Raw genomic sequence first — 16293 nt, 5'->3', positions numbered from 1 at the left:
ATTGGGGTCAATTGAAGTTGAGAGGAAGAACTCTCTGCTGGTTGGAGTTATACTTGGCACAAAGGAAGGTGTTTGCTGTTATTAGAAATTAATTGTCATCGCTACAAGATTTCCTCAGGGTAGTGTGATCTTCTTTCCATCATAAAGTCAAAAGCAGTGATGTTCGCTGATGATTGCACAATGCTTAGTGCCATTCATTACTTCTTACTTGAAGTGGTCCATATCCAACTGTGGCAAGATCTGGACAATATCCAGACTTGAGCTGCCAAGAGACAAGTAACATTCATGCCAGGCAATGTCCATCTTCAACAAGAAAAGAATCTAGCCATAGTCCTTGACATTCAATAACATTGCTGTCACTGAATCCCAATGCCTTCTTCCCCCCCCCCCCCCCCCCCCCCCCCCCCAATATTAACATCCTGAGGATGACATTCACAACTGAACTAACCATATAAATACGTGGCTACAAGAGCAGGTCAGAGTATAGAAATTCAAGGTGGTGATTAATAACTGACTTCCTGACTCTCCAGAACCTGCCCACCATCTATAAGGCACAAGTTAGGAGTATGATGGAATACTCCTCTCTTACCTGAATAAGTACAACTCCAAAAAATACTCAAGAAGCTTGACATCATTCAGAATAAAAATGCTCACTTGATTTGCAACATGTCTACAATCATCCACTATTTCCAACACCAACACTCAAACAGCATTGTATATGATCTACAAAATGCACTGCAGAAATTAACCAAGGCTCCCAGGACAGCACCTTCCAAACACACAGTCACTATTATCCAGAAAGCTAAAGGCAGCAGATGCACAGGAACATCACTAACACCACCAGCAAGTTGCATCCAAGCAACTCACCATCCAGACCTGGAAATATATCACCATTCCTTCAATTCGCTGAGTCAAATTCCCGCAACTCACTCTATAATGGCATTATGAGTCTACCTGCACCAAATGGAGTGCAATGATTCAAGAAAGTAGCACAGTGCAGCTAAGAGTGAGTAATAAATGCTGGCCCAGCCAACAATGCCCATATCCAATGAGTGAGTAAACTAAATTGCTGAAAAGGTTGTGTAGCATTCAGCAGACCACCATAAATCTTGCTGATGCTGTGCTGAGTGTTAAAGGGGTTCTCCAGAGTTATTCACATCATAAAAGCATTCTTTCTGTTCCCCAAAAGCCTTCTCTATCACATTTCATTTGAACTTTCATTACACTTATGCTGCCTGAAGTCTTGACCCTTGCCCTTGATGAAAACTACTATAACCCAGTAACCATCTTCTGGTTTGTTATGATGATCCCAAATGCATCTGGCAAGCGGAATGCCACACAATGAATTTTTCATAACTGCTGCCCAATATCTCTATGATATACATGTATATCTTGCACGGGACCCTCTGTGTTTGCAATGCAATATGGATCCTATCCGAGGCATTCTGAGCTATGAAGAAGCTGCAATCTTTGCAGAGTTGACTGCTCACTCTGAATGTTTCCATCCAGCAAGAGAGAATGTGATTTATTCACTTCTGCAGGGATACAGAGAAGCAAATTCAGATGCTGTAACTGTTGTCTTCTCCAACCTGGAACATACCAACATATAAAATATATGGCCGTGATTACCTTCAAAGCCCCTAGCAATATTGTATTGCCTTGCTCTGGTTGCAGCTTTGACTGAGCAGGTGTCAAATTTCAGTGTGTGCATCCTTAATGAATCGGTGGTCGTCTCATATGCTGAGGCTGAAAAAGGAGAATTACTCCCTGAACATCCTCTGTTTTGTAGCCTTCGACTGGGTGTCATTCTCTCCATCTTCCTCCTCCCTCCTCCAGCAGCTTCTACTTGTACCTCCTACCATTCTGTAGTCCAAAGTTACACCCATGTCTGGAAGCAAATGATTTGATCAGAACTTATGAAGTAAAGTCAAAGTCTTACAGCACACCCTATTTTATTGCCTGTTGGCTTGAGCAAATAAAAAAAAAACTATGAAATGCTTCTCCAATCAGTGATAACCAAAGTCATTCAACAAAAACCCTCAAATGGTGATAATGGCTTCCTTCTGACTGATGTATATGTGTTCAGCTACATGTTTCAGGTTACAAACTGGCAATCCTCAAAATGGTCCTGCTATTGATAAGTGAACATCAGATGCTGATTAATGTTAAAACCTGCCTGCTCTGCATATGTCCAGCTGACATCCTCACCAAGGTGGTGTTCAGTCTGGCTGGCATGATACATATGCAACATTAGGAAGCCATTTTACAACTGGAATGGCACAAGTTGCAGTAGAACAAGATGGTAGTCAAGATCCAAGTTTTACACCAAGTGATTCTACCGCCCAAGTGCCTTATGCCTTGTGTTTTCATCAGATATGGCCTCAAATGTGAGTGTTGGATCCATACTCAATCATTGTCATTATCACATGTGAGCACTATTCTCTTCTGCCAAACAATTTAGAAAAGCATTTTTGCCTCAATATCAGCAGATGATGTTAGATGCAGAATCTTAATCGGAATCAGAATCTGGTCAACTCAGCTTTGGTGGGAAGAACTCAGACTGAATTTAGAATTTTCAATGCTACCCTCCCTCATCAATTAATTGCCACAGAATAAGGTTTAACTGGGAATTTTCAGATCTGCATGGCTCTATACAACACCGCCTGGAGAAGGTAGCCATTTCCCTGCACGTTGGAGGGTAATATTTTAAATCTTTGAGCTTTATTTTGTATGACATTAATGGTGCACAAAGTATCTGGATTGTTGCATAATTGTGAGAAGTGTTAGAGTCAGAGTCAGAAGTGCAATTCCACATTTATGAGAAACATAGATATTGCAGGAATGCAATTATTAGAACATGAGCAGCTCTTATCAGACGCTTGATGCCCTAGCATTACTGAAGGGAACAAAACTGACAAATATTCAACTGAATGTAAATATATTAACATTGATTATCTGTTTATGTGGTGGATGTCGTTATTACTGTACTGTGGTGAATCTATAATTAATGTAATTGTTAGGGAATATGTTTTGTTTTACAACAATCTGGAGTTATCAGGTGTCAGTCCCAAAGAAACTGAGTGTGGGTAGACCATTAAGCTGTGAAAAACAGGAAAGACATTGGTGCGATCAGTTGTGTTGAAGATAGCAGAGAATCAAGAAGGATATGACTAGAAAATGTGCAGAGGCAGAGAATGTCACTTATGATTTCAATTAGGATTATTTCCGTGTAGAGGAAAAAGAGGAATTCTGATGGGAGACACTCAAATGGAATTTTCAGGAGAATTGAGCATAGGTTCATGAGGTAAGTAACAAGAATGATGTTATCAATACTAGAGTATAGTTAATGGGGAAGAGAGGGGAAGAAAAATAGTGCACTGCGTTATGTTTTGAGGTAACTTTGAACATCTTTGGTGAAGATAGTCTTCAAGTATGCTTACAGAAAACAGCTCACACAAAAACCAGTTCTGTCTGGATGTTAAATAATAAATAAGATAAATGCAGTGCAGCTGAATTTATTCATGCAAAAGTGATTTCAAAAATTGACTGTATAAGGTAATGATAGAGTGATGGAGGTGTTTTCACATTCTCTGACTCATTCAGTACTATACCGTCAATCAGTGGTCACATTCATATTTTTAGATTAGAAGAAGTGGGTGTGGATGATGCAACTCCTGCCAATATTAATATTTAATATTATACAGGGATGTTACAATCTTCCAAATAAATTTGATAAATAAATAGGCATATGCTAAAATAAATCAGTATGTTTTAAGAATTCTTCCAGCACTATAAAGAAAGTCTCGAGAGGGATTGAAACTAAATGACAGAAATAGTTTCCTCTGCACCTAAATCAGGTTTATAACCTGAATCCAAATAGAGAGAGACCATTCCTCCCATGGATTCCATCAATTCTCCAATATTGTAATATGTTGCAAGATGAATCCTTACCACTGCTCATCAGATTGTATGAGCTATCTGGTTGGTTTGCTACGAACGTCCTCTTTCCTAGTCAGGATCTCTAGGGCCTGCTTGGTCTAGTCTGGTAGAGGAAAACCACTTGGTAGTCTAAGAAGAAGAGCTTCTTATCTTAAAGAAGGAGTAATTTATTGCATGCTACCAAGTGTGTATAAGTTTTATTCATATGACACACATGCTATAGAGACTAAGAAGAGGAAAATAATGTTAGGTCTCATGCCTTTGTGATCCTAACCTTTCCTACCATCTTCCCCCCAGGTCCATATTGATATCACCATTGTGGGTAGTACTTAAGGTATTCCTCAGCATTAATCCTCTCAGAGCCTTGGACCCTGGCACAATATTCCATTAGGAATGTTTATATATTTTTGTCTATAATTACTATTATCCATTCTTCCCAAGTTTCTGATTTCACAGTTTCAAATGGTCTGGAGGTTTCAATGTTAGCCTAAATTGCAACCTCTTTCGCCTCAGAAAAGTGGTAGGTCTCAGGGTTGAAGTCTGTTGACTATTAAGTGAGTGGGAAAAGATAAAGAAAAATGAGTATAATATGGGAAAAATATAGTTCTGCATGTTTGCAGGAAGAATTAAAAAATATATAAATTATGAGAGATTGCAGAGCTCTGAGATACAGATGATTCTGGATGGCTCTATGCATGAGTTGCAAAAGGTTAGAATGCAGGTAGAGCAAATAATTAGGAAAGCTGTCAGAATGTTTTTCAAAGGGAATTGAGTACAAAAGTAGGAAGGTAATGTTTTAATTATACCGTACACCAATGAGGCCACTCAGGAATGCTTATTATTGCTTCCCTTATTTAAGGAAGGATGTAAGTGTTTGGAGGCAGTTAAGAGAAGGTTTACTAGATGAATCCCTGGAATGGGCAGGTTGGTTAATGAGGAAAGATTGGACAAAGTAATCTTGCATCCATTCAGGTTTAGAAGAATAAGAGGTGATTTGATTGAAAAATATAAAATCCTGAGGGGTCTTGAGACAGTAAGTATGGAAATGGTGTTTCCTTTTACGAGCAAATCAGTCATCAACAATTACTTCACAATGGAATCTGGGTCCACTGTTCCTTCTTACAACTCCTTCAGATATGTGATAATACATGACCACTGCTTGTTTGCAGCTCCTTGAATGACCAACCCTTCCTGATAAGACTCTACATCCATGTTTATTGTCCTTGAGCTAAGTGTATCAACTGTCTTGCACAATGATATCAATTATAACGCGTGATGTGTTCCACACAGTTGAATTAGTTGTTTTATGTTTATATAAACATATATAAGTATGTAGTCCTGTGGGCAAAAGCATGGATTAAGTTTTTAGGGGAATTGAATCTTTTGCTTTCTATTCACCAGCAACTTGGATGCTAATAAACCATGCCAGGCATGGTGAACTAGCAATTTAACTATGTTTCTTTGAAACTGAATTGGCTTTCCAAATTCCACACTCAACTTCTCAGTTTGGATGTGGATATCTCAGTGAGTTTGTAACATGATGAAATCCACTAGCTACAAATTGTTTAAAGCATTTGTTAGCAAACTGTGGTTCTGTTGTCTGACACAACTTCATCAGGAGTGATGTGTTGGAAACATTTTGTGCAATAACCTGACAATTGTATTCATAATGTAGGTACATAATGTTTTTACCTCTATTCACTATGAAGTGTAGTTGACAGCAATAAAGTAAGAGTTTGTAGCAAAAATCAATATTCAGTGTCCACACTTTTCCATGGTGTGGTGGGGGAAGTGATATGTATCATCAACTCACATTGCTCAGACATATAAGTAGCATACATTTTACACTTGACTATGAGATTTTCAATCTGTTTTCATATTCCAGGCCACCACACCAATGACTGAGGTTAGACTCTTCACTTGGTAATCTCCAAGCATTTTTGGTGTATCTTTTTAAATATATCTTCTTGCAATGTAGCTGAAACAACCAGACCTCCATCATACACCAGTAATTCCTCTACAATGTAAAATCCTTTTGGTACTCAAACAGGCTTTCATGTCCAACTGACTTGACCTATTTTCTGACCAATCTTTGACACGTTACTGATGAGTAAGTGCATAGATCATTTCATGGGCAAATCTTATAATGCAGAGTTGGAATCTCTGTGTGAGTAGATGCATTCTAACTGACTCTTTTCACCAAGCAGGTCCACCTCTATGACACTTTCAGGCCCAGGATGTAATCTGAAAATCCCCTGCAGTTCCATGTGACCATGAGATCCTTCTTCTTTCTAATGTCATGCCATGTCTTGAAATATCTATTATGTGTACACATTTCTGACAGTCTTCTGGCTTACCCTGAGAAAGCACAGCTCCGAAGTCTCTAGCTGAAGCACCAGCAGCAATAATGGTTCGAAATAGCTTATCATTATTGTTTAAGACATGTGGATGTCAACATTCCTTGATCTTTTGCAAATCATTCTCCATGCTTTGGTTTCAGCATTATCCATGTATCTTCCCGAGTAATCCCGCAAGTTTCACCGTAGTTGCCAAATGATGCAAAAATTTCACCAATTGGTGTATCATCACTAAAAACCTCAGTAGGTCATGAACTGATTTCCAAGTAGGAAACTCTGTAATGGCCTCTGTAATGTGCCCCTGCCATTACTCCATCTTTAAATTTCAACTTTACTCTAGAGCATCCAATGTCCATTTGCTCTTCACTTGCACCTCAACTTGGGCTCTTACAGATAATCAGCATCTAATACAATCTGTATCTATCTTGGTGTGACCAGTGCTCCAGCTTCATGGGGTCCTGATTCACTCTTGCTGCTGCACAGATTGTAAATGGCTTTTTACCACAGACAGTAGATTTTGCCTTGTCAACTCTTGCCATGAGTTTCCCTCCTATAGGGTTCTTCCACCTGGCACTTACCTACAAAGGCAATCTTCTAAAAGCTGTGCCTGAGGAAATCTTAATTTGCATTGCTGCCAGCATGTAGGATATAGCTAAATTGAGTTTAGAACAGTTGCCATCATATTGTCACCTGAATTCAATCATTACTCATCACATTGTATGCATTGTACACTAGAGTTTCTGTCACTATCCTCTTTCCTGGGAGGATATACAAATGGCCTGCTTGTCTAGCTTGGTAGAGGGAAACCGCTAAGTAGTAAAATAAGAGGCTTTTAAAAAATATAATTATTGCATGGTAGTAGCTATGTATAAGTTACATAAATATGATCAACCTTGTTACAGAGATTATGAGGAGGATCCAGATGATAGGTCATACTACTTCAAGATTCCCCCAACTTTGTTTGACCACGTCATTGGTGCGACTTAAGGCATTCTTCAACAGTTACCCATTCACCCGTATACAACATGATACTCTTGAAATGGATTTTCCTGTACACTTTTTGTGTACATTCATGAGATGCTCTAACAAGGCCTACCTCAGTTGCACCTCTCTGGCTGCACATGTGAAAAATAAACATCATATATCCTTAATGTTGTTTTGTTCACTCCTTGGCAAAAAGAGAATGGATCCACAGTTGTAAGCAATGTATTATTTTAATATCTTTGTATGAATGCTTAGATCGACTCATGAGTTTGGTGACTTGTTGAATTTGCACTGCAAAAAATGGGACTACCAATACTGCTAACCGTATTCCATATAATTCAATCATATTCTGATAAATTCATCAATCCCCCAATCCATTGGGGGGTTATGTTTAATATGAAGCTGTACTATACAATGTTTCAGTTTTCTTTTTAAAAGATAGCCCCCACTGGGAGTGAGAGCTTGGTCTATATTTCTTAATTAGTCAAAGTACAAGAAATTTTGACAATGTGTGTGAAATATCTGACACCAGACCAGTCATTCCTAATATATCGTACCCAAGTAGTCTGTGCAGTAATTCTGTGAACTGTCACCATCTTTGGTCGCACGACTAAAACCTGGTAGAAGGAAGAAGAGAGGTTCACCAAGGTCAGTTAATAACCCCCACTGGTGTTCCTTGTTGCCCCACAAGAAGAGACTATGCTTCTAATGCCACAAACTCCTAATCCACGCATACTTTCTAATAATACAATGGGCCTGACCATCCCTTCTCTCCGTCCCCCTCACAACTTACTTCAGTCCTGTGATCCCTCACTATGAACTATCTGATACCAGTGAGGCAGTGAAATCACTAGCTAGCTGCCCTATTGTCTTTCTCAGTTGGGCAGCTGGCTTGCGCAATGTAAATCAAGACTAAGAGTTAAAATAGCCAGGTCCCAAAATGATGAGGTTTGGTGCCTGCCGTGACCTCATCCTATTGGAATCCTGTGTGAATTACAATGTCCCTTAGTTTCTTAACTTAGACCAAAATTTGTGGGAGATTAAAGAGCATGATTTACAATTTTTCAGTTGTCATGAATCAGAGTTAGAATATATTAGAATAATTGTCAACTGTATTTCAACCCAATATTAATGATAGAAGAGATTCAATGTGAGATGTAGTTTTCGTAGTGAGGGAGAGACAAAAAAAACTGCAGATGCTGGAATGCAAGGTAGACAAGCAGGAGGCTGGAAGAACGCAGCAAGCCAAGCAGCACCAGGAGATGGAGAAGTCAATGTTTCGACTGTAGTCCTTCTTCAGGACTAGGGGTGGATGAAAGGGGAACTGCAGATAAAGGGGGTTGGGGGGCAGTTTTGGTTGGGGAAAAGGGCTGAGTGGTGAGGTAACAATAGGTGAACAGGAAGCATGGAAATCCTTGTGACCAAATAAGTGCAGCAATATGCTTTGCATACTTGCCATGTAATTATAGCCAAGTGTCCCATTGTGTTTAGCCAATGAGTGGTACTGTAACATTGTGCTTCAGTGATCTGATGTTGAAGATGTTTTCTGCAATTGTCACCGTGGGTTAAAATTGGTACCAGTGATATTGTCCAAATGTTTGATGTACTTGCTTGTATCAAATACCTTTTCATTACTGTAGTAGAGGTAATAACTCTACAAAATAATGCATGTTAAATAGTCACAGAGTAAGACATTTGTTTGGCAGACCAAGTTGGAATTCAGTACATTTTCCAGTCTACAATCCCTGCCACTTACTCACTGATATTCTTAAATCGAAACAAAAAAAATACTGTAGATGCTGGATTCCAAGGTAGACAAGCAGAAGGCTGGAAGAACACAGCAAGTCAGGCAGCATCAGGAGGTGGAGAAGTCTCTGTTTCAGGTGTAACCCTTCTTCAGGACTGATATTGCTTTTTTGGGGAGAAAGTGAGGACTGCAGATGCTGGAGATCAGAGCTGAAAATGTGTTGCTGGAAAAGCGCAGCAGGTCAGGCAGCATGCAAGGAACAGGAGAATCGACGTTTTGGGCATAAGCCTGAAGAAGGGCTTATGCCCGAAACATCGATTCTCCTGTTCCTTGGATAATCCCTGACCTGCTGCACTTTTCCAGCAATACATTTTCAGCTCTGATATTGCTTTTTTGCCAATCACCTTAAATTAATGAACTCTGATTTTTGATCCTTCTGCCAATATCGCTCTATATGCTCTGCCCAGACCCCTTGTAGCCTTGAATATTTCCATTAGATAATTATATGTAGAGAAAAGATTTGCAGGACTATGTAGAAAGCACAGTAAAACAGGGGAAAGTGAATTGTTCCTGCAGAGAGCCAGAACAGACAAGATGTGCTGAATGGGCTCCTTCCATAATGTAGATATTCCATGATTGATTGTATTTATCCTATAAAAATCCTTTGCAATCAATCAAAATTCTAAATAAGACTAAAAGGCAAATTCTAGCAGCAACTAACCTATAGTACTAGCATAGTGTGGCCATATTTTTGGTCGTAGAGTACTCATTGAAAAGAAATGTGAAATCTTGTGAAATTATATTGATGGTGAACTGAGAAAGAGCATCATTTATTGTGCATTCTGATTTCATATATATTAACAATGTTGTGAAAATATTGAAGATTGATTAGTTCAATATCCACAATATCCATCAAATTAGTTTTGAAACCTCTTTTGAAGATTTATTGATTTTGGGCCAATTCCCTAAATATAGATGTTTGCATAAGCCATTCAAAGCCATTTTCAGATGCCTTTTGGTCGATGTACACAGGACATTGCAAACAATCAGAAGTCATAACATCCAGCATCTATGTTGCAAAGTGAATGGAAGATGTGGTATTCAGCACAAGTCATTGATCTCTGGAGAAAGGGATATGTCTTCAAAATTTGAAGACAGCATCTTAGTTTTCAGTGATTTGATACTTTTGACATACACAACCACTTTAGAACATTGCTGAGGACATCCCTGCAAACAAGGATCTTCACATTCGTAAGTTCTGTAAAACTTAACATTTACAGTATGCTGACTTGGGCATTTATAGGCTTGGCAAGTGATGTGTCAATGTTCAAAGGTTTTGTTCCTAGTGAAAATCTTTACAATTCATGGATAAATAAATGCACTATGAATGCAGAACATTTCTGTACGCTTGATATTATATCATATTTTACTCGGTAGCATTCTCTCTTTAGAAGTCGTGAATTTGAGGTACACTGTGGTACTGAAATACACAGTCAAGGCTTATGCTCTTGTGCAGTGCTGAGAAATTTCTAAATTTTCACAGGTGCAACCTTCAAAGTATGAATGCGGGGTTTTAAGTATGCACATGCTGTTTTTTTCTATTCCTACAATGTTGATGTCACTCAGGATGAGACATTACTGGTTGCCCAGTGAAGATGATGTGGGTTTTCTAGTGATTGTTCTAGTTCCTTGTTAGGCTACTTCAGAGATATGTTCTGAGAGTCAGTCACATAGAATGGATCTGGGGATATATGTTGGCATGTCTAGGCTAGCAGTAATGGTTTTCTGATAATCAACCAGAACTTATTGTTCATTTTACTGTTGCTAGCCAACAAATTGCCAGATTTGAAGAAATCAGTTCCATGACTTCCCATGATCAGATGTGAACTTATGATATCTGCATTCTTAGTTCAACACCATAACCACAACCCAACCATACCGTGTTGTCGTAGCAAGTGTGTGTGTCAGTCACACAATTGTTGTGGACAAACTGGATATATCAGAAGGTGTTTTCCTGCCCATTGTTCTTTGTATGTTGGTAATCTTCACAGATTCTGCTTCCCACTGAAAACATGTGAATGCCAAATTAACCCTGAGTTATTGTAACAAAATTCTGCCTGTCTATTGTAATGACGATTCCAATGTATGCTCCATTCTTTACAATCTACTTAAATAAGAATCAGGGAATTCTCCAGATATGCAGCTCAACTGAGTGCACCAAAATTAGATCAATAAAATTATTCTCTCAATGCTTTTGTGATAAATTTGGTGTGAAAAATGGCTGTCTCCTTTAGTTACACAACCACAGACATTTCATGTCAAAGTCTTCCATCTTATGTGAAGTGCTTTGGGTTATATCTCAAAAGTGGTATAAGATGATATATTGATACAGAACGTCTACAAATTCTGCTGCTTCATGGAGAGCAATCTGGACAGAGTGGCAGAGAAAGGAACAGCCCTATGAAGGACACCATCTCCATCAAACTGCCACCCTCGATTGCCAAGATGATGCGTTTTGGTATGGATGGGTGCTGGGTGATTCAGCATTCTTTCCATTTCCTCACCCCCACCAAACTTAATTTTTCAATGTGTTTCAGGGTGGTGTGAGAATTTAAGCCTTCCCTTGGAATTTCAATTAATGAAAAGTGAATCATCTTAAGCAAGTTCTTATTTGATGTACAAATAAGCTAATCAATATTACAGCTAGATATTATTCAGGATAATGGAGTCAGGTTAATTTACAAGATTGTGATAACCAGGGTCCAGTGCTATTACTGTAACTATGAGGCACATTTATAATTATAACTGTTAAATATCTTATACCAGGTTATAGTCCAACAGGTTTATTTGGAAGTAGTAGTTTTCGGACCGCTATTGGACTATAACCTGGTATTGTGTGATTTTTAATTTTGTCCATCCCAGTCCAACACCGTCACCTCCACATCAATTATAAATGTGTTTTAGAGAAATAATAAATATCTGTAGAAGGACAAGAACTAACATTTATGTAATGCATTTCATGTAGAAAGCACTAAATGCAGCATAGTGGCTCAGTGGTTAGCACTGCTGTCCCACAACGCCAGGGACCCAGGTTTATTTCAGCCTCAGGCAACTGTTTGCATGGATTTTCTCCGGGTGCTCCAGTTTCCTCCAACCTCCAAGGATGTGCAGGTTAGATGAATTGGACAAGATAAATTTCCCAAAGTGTTCAATGATGTCTAGGTTAGATGAAATGTCAGAGTAATAGCATAGGGGACTCAGCCTGGGTCGGCTACTCTTCAGAGGGATGACGTGGACTTGTTGGGCCAAATGGGCTGTAGGGTTTCTATGAACTCTGTGAATGCCAAATCATTTTGCACAGGTTTAATGAAAATCGATGGAGTTCCATGCAGAGGAGGAGCTATTATGAGGGGCTAGTTATGTACTCATGCTTGGTGACTTCATCTACAAACATAGGGTAAGCTTCTATATATTGACTGATGATGTTTCTTACTATCACGTGTAATGAGGTTACAGAAGGACTGAGAATATATCTTTGGAGGACTGCAGAGGTAATAGTTTTGAAAATGAAGCCATTATTGGAGATGCTGTGGTTTTAGTTGGACATGTGAAATATAAACATGTGTGAGGTGGTCTCATGGAATTGTGCAATGGAGGGAAGGTATCAATTTGATTTATTACTGTCACATGTACCAATGTACAGTAAAAAGTATTGTCTCACGTGCTTTACAGGAAGATCTTAATATACAAGTGAATTAGGGTAACAGGAGAGAGTGCAAGATACAATGTTACAGCTGCTGAGAAGGTGCTCAGAGACAACATTAACATTAAAGAAGTCCATTCAAAGTCTGATAACAGCAGGGAAGAAGCTGTTCTTGAATCTTTTCAGATATGTATACAAACTTTTGTATCTTCTACTTGACAGAAGAGGGTGGAAGAGACTATAACTGATGTCGGGTGGAGGGAGGGGGGAAGCGGTGATAATGTTGCTTACTTTCCCAATGCAACAGGAAGTATAGATGAAATCAATGGATGGGAGGTTGGTTTCTGTGATGGACCGGGCTATATTCATGACTCTATATTCAATATTCTTGTGATCTTGGGAAGATCAGTTACCATGCTGTGATGCATCCAGATAGGATGCTTTCTATGGTGCATTTATAAAAATTTGTAAGTGCTATTATGGACATGCCAAATTTCCTTATACTCCTGAAGAAGTAGAGGTGTTGTTGTGCTTTCTTGACCATATGTTAACGTGGATGGACTAGGACAGATTACTGAAGATACTCTTGACCATCTCTACTTCATCGGTTAAGGTGAGGAATGCAGATGCTGGAGATCAGAGTCAAGATTAGAATGGTGCTGAAAAAGCACCGCAGGTCAGGCAGCATTCAAGGAGCAGGAAAATCAATGTTTCGGGCAAAAGCCCTTCATCAGGAATGGGCCTCATTCCTGACTCAGGGCTTTTACCCGAAACATCGATTTTCCTGCTCCTCGAATGCTGCCTGACCTGCGGTGCTTTTCCATTTCCACCTCATCACCTTTGATGCAGACAGTGGCTTGCCCTCTATTCTATTGATTGAGTAATTGTTATCTTTACATCATGCCACTATGCATTGAATCTCCTTCCTGTACTCCATCTTGACATTGTTTGAGATTTCACTTACAACAAACTGTCAGCAAACTTGTAAATAGAGTTGGTGCAGAATTTGGTGACAGTTGTGTGCATATAAGAGTATAACAGGGGCTGAGTAAGTGGCCTTGCGGGGCACTGGTTTTGAGGATTATCATGGAGGAGGTGTTGTCACCTATTCTTACTGACTGTGGTGTATTGGTCAGGAAGTCAAGAATCCAATTAGAGAATGGGGAGTAGAGACCTAGGTCCTAGAGTTTGGAGATGAGTTTGTTTGAAATTATGTTGTTGAAGGCAGAGTTATAGTCAATAAGTATGAGCCTTGTTGTCCAGATGGTTCCAGGGATAAGTGTAGGGCCCGGGAGATGACATCTGCCGTGGACCAGTTGTGCAGGTGAGCAAATTGCAAGGAATCAAGGCAATCTGGGAAGTTGGAGCCATGTGAGCCATGACCAATCTTTCAAAGCATTTCATAATTATAGATGTCAGAGGCACCTGGCAGTAGTAATTGAGGTATGCTGCATGATTTTTCTTTGGCACTGCGATAATGATGGTCTTCTTTTAAGCAGATGGAAACTTCAGATCATTGTAAGGAGAGGTTGAAGATGTCTGTGAATACTCTCACTAGCTGGTCTGCACAGGATCTGAGTACACAGCTTGGGACTTCATCCAGGCCAGTCGCTTTCCATGGGTTCACACTTAAAAGACCGATCTAATGTCCGTGGCGGTGCCTGAGGATATGGGTGCATCCGAGGCTGATGGGGGCAGGTCATATTATTTCATTACCTTCTGTTTAAAGCAAGCGTAGGATAAAATCTGTTCATTGGGTAGAGGTGCACTGTTGCCCACAATTGTGTTTGACTTTGCTTTATAGCCCATGATGTCGTGTAAGCCTTGCTACAAATGGATCTCAAGCTTAGTTGGTATTGCCTCATGGCATCCTTGATGGCATTGCAAAGTTCATACCTGAGTTTCCAGTACAGGTCAGGGTCGCCTGACCTGAACAATCTGGACTTCAGTAGGGAGTGGATCTCCTGGTTCGTAAATGGTTTCTGATTGGAAAACATTTTAATTAACCTCTTCGACATGTAGTCCCCACAAATGAAGTTTGGAACAATAGTGGGATACTCGTTCAGATTAGCCTCTGAGGTTTTGAATATGGACCAATCCACAAATTCTAAACAGTCTCATAGAAGCCCTTCAGTTTCCTCAGACCAATACTGCACTACTTTCTATACTGAGACCCTATGTTTCAATTTCTGCCTGTAAGATGGGAGGAGGAGCACAGCGTTGTGATCTAATTTTCCAAAATGGGGACAGGCGATTGAACAGTAGATCTGGTTGTGTAGCAGTTGTATTCCTGATGAAGGGCCTTTGCCCGAAACGTCGATTTTACTGCTCCTCGGATGCTGCCTGAACTGCTGTGCTTTTCCAGCACCACTCTAATCTAGACTCTGGTTTCCAGCATCTACAGTCATTGTTTTTACCCCCATGTGTAGCAATTGTCAAGGGTGTCTGGAACTCTGGTGGGATAGATGACATGTTGGTGGAATTCTGGAGGCACATTCTTGAGGCTGGCCTAGTGCAAGTCACTGGCTACAATAAACAAGGTTTGGGGTATTCTGTCTCAAGGCTGTTTATAGTGTCATGTACTCCAGCAAGTACACTCTTCACTTCCACATAGAGTGGTATGTGGACCACTCTCAGGATAGTGGAGGTGAATTCGTATAGTGGGTAGTATGGATGGCATTTCACTGTTAAATATTCTAAGTCCAGGGATCAGTGACCCACGAGGGTCATCACATCTGAGCACCAGGAGATGTTGATTAGGAGGCAGACCCTCCCATCTCTTGCCTTGCCCAAGATTGCTGAGTGGTCCATTCAATGAATTGAAAGCCATCAGGTTTCAAGGCACTGAGGTATAGCAGCGGTGAGCCAAGTCTCGGTAAAACAGAATGCACAGTATATGATGTATTTTGTCCTTTTTTTATGAAGGTTGAGACAGAAAGCCAATAATGTAAGCAGTTTGTGAAGCCTTTGCTTTTTTTTAAAGTTGGAACAATAGAAGCAGCCTGAATGATGGGGTAAAGCTCCCACACAACCAAGATTTTTGGATGCAGGGGTTTTGAAGGTGGTTGCGGAAGCTGTTATTCCTCTCTCGTTACAGCTAAAAGCTGGGGTTCTCTTCCTGCTGCTAGAATTGCATTTGAGACAGTCTATTTTAGTGAATGTGCCTTGCCAAGAGTGTGTTTATGGGATGTCACTGTATTGGAGCAGTTAATTAGTAATAGTTTAAATATATATTATTTTGTTAAGCATTGCTGAGCAAAGAGACCTTGGAGTGCAGGTACCTAGCTCCTTGAAAGTGGAGTCGCAGGTAGATAGGATAGTGAAGAAGGCATTTGGTATGCTTTCCCTTATTGGTCAGAGTATTGAGTACAGGAGTTGGGAGGTCATGTTGCGGCTATACACGACATTGGTTAAGCCACTGTTGGAATACTGCGTGCAATTCTGGTCTCCTTCCTATCGGAAAGGGTTGGGATGTCTGGTCAGCATGGACGGATTGGACCAAAGGGTTTATTTCCATGCTGTACATCTCTATGACTCTATTTCAATAGAGTTACAGTGAGGCA

General features: G+C 39.9%; 1 protein-coding gene across 9 annotated transcripts in view; it reads left to right on the top strand.

Moving 5' to 3' along the window:
- The window catches only part of dlgap2a (discs, large (Drosophila) homolog-associated protein 2a), a 961527-nt gene that overhangs the window by 559051 nt on the left and 386183 nt on the right, over positions 1-16293 (top strand). The window contains exon 1 of one of the 9 annotated variants that reach the window (XM_072560945.1): positions 2883-2932. The exons of the other annotated variants lie outside the window; for them this stretch is intronic. The gene's annotated coding sequence lies outside the window, so the exon portion shown is untranslated. Of the gene's footprint in view, positions 1-2882; positions 2933-16293 lie in introns of those variants that run through there. 9 annotated transcript variants of the gene reach the window in all.

The sequence above is a fragment of the Chiloscyllium punctatum genome, chromosome 3, assembly GCF_047496795.1.
Source record: "Chiloscyllium punctatum isolate Juve2018m chromosome 3, sChiPun1.3, whole genome shotgun sequence".
NCBI classification, from domain to species: domain Eukaryota; kingdom Metazoa; phylum Chordata; class Chondrichthyes; order Orectolobiformes; family Hemiscylliidae; genus Chiloscyllium; species Chiloscyllium punctatum.
This window is presented reverse-complemented; position numbering and strand designations above follow the sequence as displayed.